Genomic DNA, 7,513 nt, shown 5'->3' on the forward strand with positions numbered 1-7,513 from the left:
ACATACCATTATTCATACATTTAAAAACACATTATTCAAGAGTCATGGTAAGGGTATTTTTTCCTTTTCTTTTTAGAGTTTGGTCACCTCTATGAAGGAGTTGCTTAATTCACTTATCATTCTAATAGTAGAATGCCAAAAATATCATTTTTGAATAAACATCAAATTACTTTTTGAAATCAAAATGCCAGATCAATTTTTCAAAACTCTAATAGGGAAACTGATTATGGTAAAAGTAATGAATTGAATCTATGAGATCATGTAAGGCTTCAAGATTGTATTTACTGATTCTTTGATATCAATAAACATTTATGAAAGAGAGAAAAGATATGCAAAGTGAATTTCTTGGCAAAACTTTTATTGATTTATGCAAAGTGAATTTCTTGGCAAAACTTTTATTGATTTGATGAGAACTTATATAATCATGGATAATATTTCTTTACAGAATCGAAATTCACTGGCATATTCAAATCTTCTCCATCCATTCATGTCAGTATCAATGATCCTCTAGAGAATGCCTTCTTTACTACATAGGGACCTTCATAATTGGGTGCCTATTTGCTATGGTTCTCACTAGGTAGTAATATGATTTTTCTCAATACAAGATCTCCTTCTTTGAACTCTCTTAGTCAAACTTTTTTGTCATACACTAGTAATATCTCCTGCTTCAAACTCTCTTGGTCGAACTTTTCTGTCATATACTCTTGCTACCCTATTTTGATACAGTTGGTGGTGACAAATTGCAGCTAATCTCTTTTCACTGATCATATTTAGTTGTTCATATCGGATCTTAGCCCATTTAGCCTCTTCTAGCTCAGATTCTATGAGGACCCTTAGAGAAGGAATCTCTACTTCCAATGGCATCACTGCCTCCATTCCATAAACTAATGAATAAGGTGTAGCCCTAGTGGATGTCCTTATTGTTGTTCGATATGCATGTAGAGCATAAGGAAGCCATTCCTACCAATCTTTATATGTAACCACCATTTTCTAGACAATCTTCTTTATGTTCTTATTAGCAGCTTCAACAGCACCATTTATCTTTGGTCAGTAAGGGGATGAATTGGAATGCTTGATTTTCCATTTAGTGCATAATTCCACGATCATCTTCCCATTGAAGTTCTTGGCGTTATCGATTACTATCCTTTCTGGCAAACCATACCTATAAATTAAGTCTCTCTCAATGAAATGCTTGACCACTTTCTACGTCACATGAGCATATGAGCAGGCCTCTACTTTGTAAAATAATCAATTATGACCAAGATAAATCAATGACCATTGCTGGCTTTTGGATTAATAGGCCCAACCACATCTATCCCCCACATTGCAAATGGCCAAGGTGACACCATATTGAATAAGGGCAATGAAGGCGCATTGATTTTGTCACTATCCACCTGACATTTATGACATCTTCGGATGAATTCTTTACAATCCTTCTCCATAGTCATCCAAAAATACCCAGTTCTTTGCATTTGTCTTGCCATCATGTGTCCATTTGCATGGGTGGTGCAAATTCCTCCATGTACTTCGTACAAAGCTTTATTGGCTTCTGATCTGTCCAAACATCTTAATAAAGTCCCATCAAATGACCTTTTGTATAAGATTTCTCCATCTAGAAAGTATTCCATTACCATTCTTCTCAATGTCTTCTTATCTGGATATTCCCGATATTCCCGATATTGGATGAATGTTTTTATATCTGCATACCAAGGATTGCCATCAGTTTCTTCTTCTATTAAATAACAATGAGCAGGAGAACTTCTGATATCAATGCCTATAGGATGTACTCTGATACCACAATCGATTGTGGCCATAGAGGCTAAGGTTGCTAAAGCATCCGCAAACTGATTCTTATCCCTTCCTAAATGATTGAACTCTATCTCTTCAAACTTTTCAGCCAACTTGGAGAGATATTCTTGATATGGTTTCAATTTCTCATCTTTTGTCTGCCATCTATCTCTTCAAAGTTTTCAGCCAACTTGGAGAGATATTCTTGATATGGTTTCAATTTCTCATCTTTTGTCTGCCATTCCCCCTTTGTCTGGCAGATTATCAACATGGAGTCTCCATATACCTCTAATTTCCCTATCTTCAGTTCTAATGCAGCTTCTAATCCATGAATGCAAGCTTTATATTCAGCTGCGTTATTTATGCAACTAAACTGCAGTTTAATGGAGATGGGATATTGTTTTCCTTCTGGAGAAATTATTACAGCACCAGCTCCATTACCAGACACATTCACTGCACCATCAAAGTACATGGTCCACCACTTATTTTCTATTACTAGAACATCTTCATCAGGAAAGTCAAAATTTAATGGCTCATAGTCTTTAATGGCGTTATCAGCTAAATGGTCTGTGATTGCACTTCCTTTCACAGATTTTCTTGTTTTGTAGATGATATCGTATTCAGCCAACAACACTTTCCATCTGGCCAACCTATTTGACATGTATGGTTTTTCAAAAATATATTTTAGAAGATCTATCTTTGAAATTAACCAAGTGGTATAGTATAACATATATTGTCGGAGCCTTTTCGCACTCCACATCAAATCACAACACAACTTCTCAATCATACTGTAACAAGATTCACACTCAGTGAACTTCTTACTAAGGTAATAGATGGCTTGTTCTTTTCTCCCGGTCTCATCATGTTGGCCAAACACACAGCCCATTGCTGATTAAGTCACTATTAAATACAAAATGAGAGGCTTTTCGGGCACCGGTGGTACCAATAGAGGTGGGGTCTGCAGATATTATTTGATCTTATCAAAGGCTTTTTGACAGTCTTCATCCCATACTCCAGGGTTTTTCTTTCGAAGTAATCGAAAGATTGGTTCACAAGTGATTGTAAGTTGTGAAATAAATCGAGCAATGTAATTTAAATGCCCCAAAAAACCTTGAACTTCTTTCTCGATTTTAGGAGCTAACATAGCTTGTATGGCCTTCACTTTGTTAGGGTCTACTTCTATGTCATTATTGCTTACCATAAATCCCAACAACTTCCCAACTTCACCCCAAATGTGCATTTTGTAGGGTTCAACTTTAATTGATATTTTCTCAGCCTTTCAAACAATTTTTTTCAGAGCTGGGATATGGTTTTCCTCATCTTTAGACTTAGCAATCATATCATCCACATAGATCTCAATTTCTTTATGCATCATGTCATGAAATAGTGTCACCATTGCTCTTTGATAAGTTGCCCCAACATTTTTCAGTCCAAATGGCATACTTTATAGCAATATGTTTCCCACGAGGTAACAAATGTTGTTTTCTTCTTGTCTTGCTTGGCCATTTTAATTTGATTATACCCAGAGAAACCATCCATAAAAAAGTAGAACTCTTAGCAGCACTATCCACTAGTACATCTATGTGGGGTAAAGGAAAATTATCCTTCAGGCTTGCCTTATTCAAGTCTCGGAAATCCACACATACCCTGATTTTGTTATCTTTCTTGGGTACTACTACGATATTGGACACCCATTGAGAATAATCGACTACTTCCAAGAATCCAGCATCCCACTGTTTCATTATTTCTTCTTTCACTTTGATTAGTATATCTGGCCTTGTCCTCCTCAACTTTTCAAGAATCCAGCATCTCACTGTTTTGTTATCTCTTTTTTCACTTTGATTAGTATATCTGGCCTTGTCCTCCTCAACTTTTGTTTAACCGGCTTACAACCTTCCATCAAAGGTAGTTTACGTACCACAATATCAGTATCCAAACTAGGCATATCAGCGTATGACCAGGCAAAAACATCAACATATTCTTGTAAAAGAGCAATCAATTTACTTTTTTCGTCAGCAGAGACTAGCTTCCCTATCTTCAACTCTCTTTTATTATGCTCGGTGCCCACATTTATCAGTTCTAATTCTTCTTTTGCAGGCTCCCATGTGCGGTTAGATTTTTCAACTAACCTTGCGAACTCATGGATATCTTTCTCACCAAACTCTTCCTCATCCATGGCAATTATAGTTTCATCAAAGTTAAGCCAATTATCCACAGTGCAATGCATTTGTGAGGTGTACGACAATTCGCTCTCAGATTTCCTAAAAGCGAAAAGTGTTTCGGTTATAAGTATATAGTTCTGGAAAAGTAAATAAATGAACAGAAAAAGAAAGAAAGAAAAACACGATTGAAAGAAAGTATGCATGATCTCATTGAAATTTAAAGGATAGAAGGGCTAAACCACAAAACCTTATTGCCAATCTCTTAAGCCATAATGATTTGGCAAGGCACAATTATTTAAAGAATACAAATAATGAAAACAACGAACAAACAAACAAACATTACTTTTTGAATACAATTGGGACTTCATGAATTTCCCAGTTTGCTAAATTTTCTCCCTCGACCAGTTTCCTCAGGAATTCTAATGAGCCATCTTCCAAAACGCCAATAGTCAGCTGGGGCAACTGTTCATGAGTACTATCCTCTTCCTTTAACTCTTGTTCACCGACTTTTTCAAGATAATTAATAGTAACACCATTGAATTCCTTTCTTAGCCCCCCTCATAATCTTCATTTTTTATCACATATACGGATCTTGGGAACGTTACATGGATTGGTGGGATCTCCATTCGATCTTCATCTATTTCTCTCCTTTCAATTCGGGTCATTCTCTTTTCTTTTCTAATTTCAGCTGCTCTTTTGAAATCTGCTTTCTTAGGCTTAAACCCTAAGCCAAACCTTTGATCCGTACACTTTATTTTTATCACATTAGCCCTCTCAGGCATTCCGATAGTGTAGTCATATTGAAATGGCAGTCCATGCTTTAAGAAGTATTTAGCAACCATTTAGCTTTCTTCGTATTGTATTTTCTAGTACCCATTCAGCATTTACAACTTCAAATGCATGCAGATTTCCATCCTTACTTTCTTCAGTTTCTATGTAAGGGATCGACACATTTTTTATCATTGACAAAGTTTCCTCAGCTCTCACAGTCACCAAATTCCCATTGATGATAAACTTGACCCGTTGATGTAAAGAAGATGCGACAGCTCGGGCTGCATGGATCCAAGGTCTCCCAAGTAACATGCTATATGATGGATGAATGTCCATTACTTGTAATGTGACTTGAAATGGTTGTGGGCCAATGATTAGTTCAACATCAATACTCCCAATGATTGGTCTAGGTGACCCATTATATGCCCTAGTAGTCATGGTATTTGGCTTTTTGTGAGAGGCATCAACTGGCATTTTATCAAGTACATGTCTTGGCAATACATTGAGAGCAGAACCATTATCTATAAGCACCTTAGCAATAACACAATCCTTGCATTTTACCGTGATATGCAATGGTTTATTATGACCGGTCCCTTCATGATCCAGCTCATCATCGGTAAAATAGAGGTAGTTGGTGGCTTGAATCCTACCCACCAAATGTTCTATGGAGTCTTGTGTGATAACCTAAGGAATATATGCTTCATTAAGAACCTTCTGAAGCATGTTCCTATGTAATTTTGAACTCAACATTAATGACAACAAAGAAATCCTAGCGGGTGTTTTCTTTAGCTGATCAACCACACTATATTCACTGTGCTTCATCAATTTCAGAAATTCATTAGCCTCTTCATCACTTACTGCTTATTAACCTCATCTGTCTTTGTCAATTCCACCATATCCTTTCCTTTGGCTTTTCTATGGTTTTCCAACTCTTCAGGAGTAAAACATCTCCTACTCTGAGTGAGTCCTCCTATTTTAGCATGAAAAACAGGAGTAGGATTTGTGCTGTGAAAGGAATAACCATAATTATAGGGTTGCACATTATAACTTCTGCTAACAGCATTCATAAGCTTGGTTAGGATCATTTTTTGTGGACCCTTTTCGGTTGGTATATATATCTACAAACTTCCACTTTCTTGTTACAACTAGTCATTGTTCCTCCTAACTTATCTTCTTTGGGTTTCATCAATCTTAACATTTCCAATGTCATTATATTTTCTACCTCTAAATGAAACTCCTCGCACGAGTCAATATCATACCCACGCTGCTGATGATATTTACAATATTCATTCGCATTCCTTCTAGCTTGTATTTTGACTGGTGTCTTTAGATAATCTGTTTGCCTCAATAATCTGTTGATGTACTTCCCCTTCCTATCTCCAAATTATTAACTCCCCCACCTCCAGAAGCATGATTTGGTAGAGGGTTAGAATTCACATTTGGAGACTCGTCAAAAGAAATCCACCCAGCTTTGATGAGCTGAAGGATTTTTCTTTTGAATGAATCATATCCATCAATATGATGACCAACAACACCAGCATGGTATTCACATTTCTGATCGGGTTTATACCAAAAGGGAAATGGTGGTTGTAAAGGTTCTAAGGGAACAAGTGCTACCTGACCAATACTAAGCAATTTTTGGTGCATTTTAGTAAGAGACATGGGTAATGGTGGAAGTTGTACTTGGTCTATTGGAAAATTTCTTCTTGGGCGGTAGGCATTATTGGTTTGGTTGTTTATTGGGTTGTTTTGGGTGTTTATAGGTGAAGAGAATTTTATATTGGATATAAAGGGGGTAGGTGTAATACTTTTGAAGCTATAATTATCTTGATAGGTTTTCTTCCCTCTATTTTCCCTTTCAACATTATGAACTTCCGTTTCTTTCCTTTTTCCAATAAAACCTCCTTTTTCAGTAAGATCCACGATCCTACCCATCCGAACAGCTTATTCGATCCTTTCAGCTATGACAACCAAATCAGAGAAATTTTGTGCTACATTACCTACCAAGTATTCAAAGTATGGGGCTTTGAAAGTGTTGGAAAATAAACCAGTCATCTCCCTTTCTGACAATGGAGGACTTATTTGTGCGGCATATTCTCATACAGACTTCTTATTGTCTTTTTCCATAGCTTGCAAACTTGATCTATCTAGGGCAATATCCATGTTGAACTTATATTGTCTAATAAAAGCATCAACCAAGTCCTTCCATCCTTTAATCTTGGTATTATCCAAACGCATATACCAAGCAAGAGCAACATCACTTAAACTGTCCTGAAAGAAATGGATCAATAATCTCTCATCATGGACTACTTCAACCATCTTATTACAATATGCTTTAAGATGGGTGATTGGGCACTGAGTTCCAGTATATTTAACAAATTCTAGAACTTTTAATTTTCTGGGAATAACCACGTTAAGCACTAAACACATTTCAGCGGCCTTCACCGGATCATACAAACTATTCCTTTCTATTGCCTTCATTCTTTCTTCTAAAGCAGCTAGTTTTTCATGACCATTTTCCTCCACCATCTTGTTCCTTTGAGGTTCTTCTTTTGTCAACACAATATAGGGGACCCTCATTGGATGTACTGATTGAGTAGGTATGAAATGAGTAGTATGCTGAGGTTCAAATGGCGGAATAAAGGGAGGCGGAGGCTGAGGTGTAAATGTTTGTTGAGAAGATGTTCCTTCCCCAGCTCTAGGCCTCAAAGCTTGCTCGAGCAAGCTAGTGAGCCTTGCCACATCCTCTTTCAGGCTTTCCAACTCTCTTTGGTGTTGCATTTCTAACTGAG

General features: G+C 36.9%; 1 pseudogene; it reads right to left on the minus strand.

The window, feature by feature from the left end:
* Positions 1-422: 422 nt before the first annotated feature.
* Positions 423-7,502, minus strand: LOC105119310 (uncharacterized; annotated as a pseudogene).
* Positions 7,503-7,513: the final 11 nt, after the last annotated feature.

The sequence above is a fragment of the Populus euphratica genome, unplaced genomic scaffold (genome assembly GCF_000495115.2).
Source record: "Populus euphratica unplaced genomic scaffold, PopEup_1.0 scaffold2749.1, whole genome shotgun sequence".
Classification (NCBI taxonomy): Eukaryota; Viridiplantae; Streptophyta; class Magnoliopsida; order Malpighiales; family Salicaceae; genus Populus; species Populus euphratica.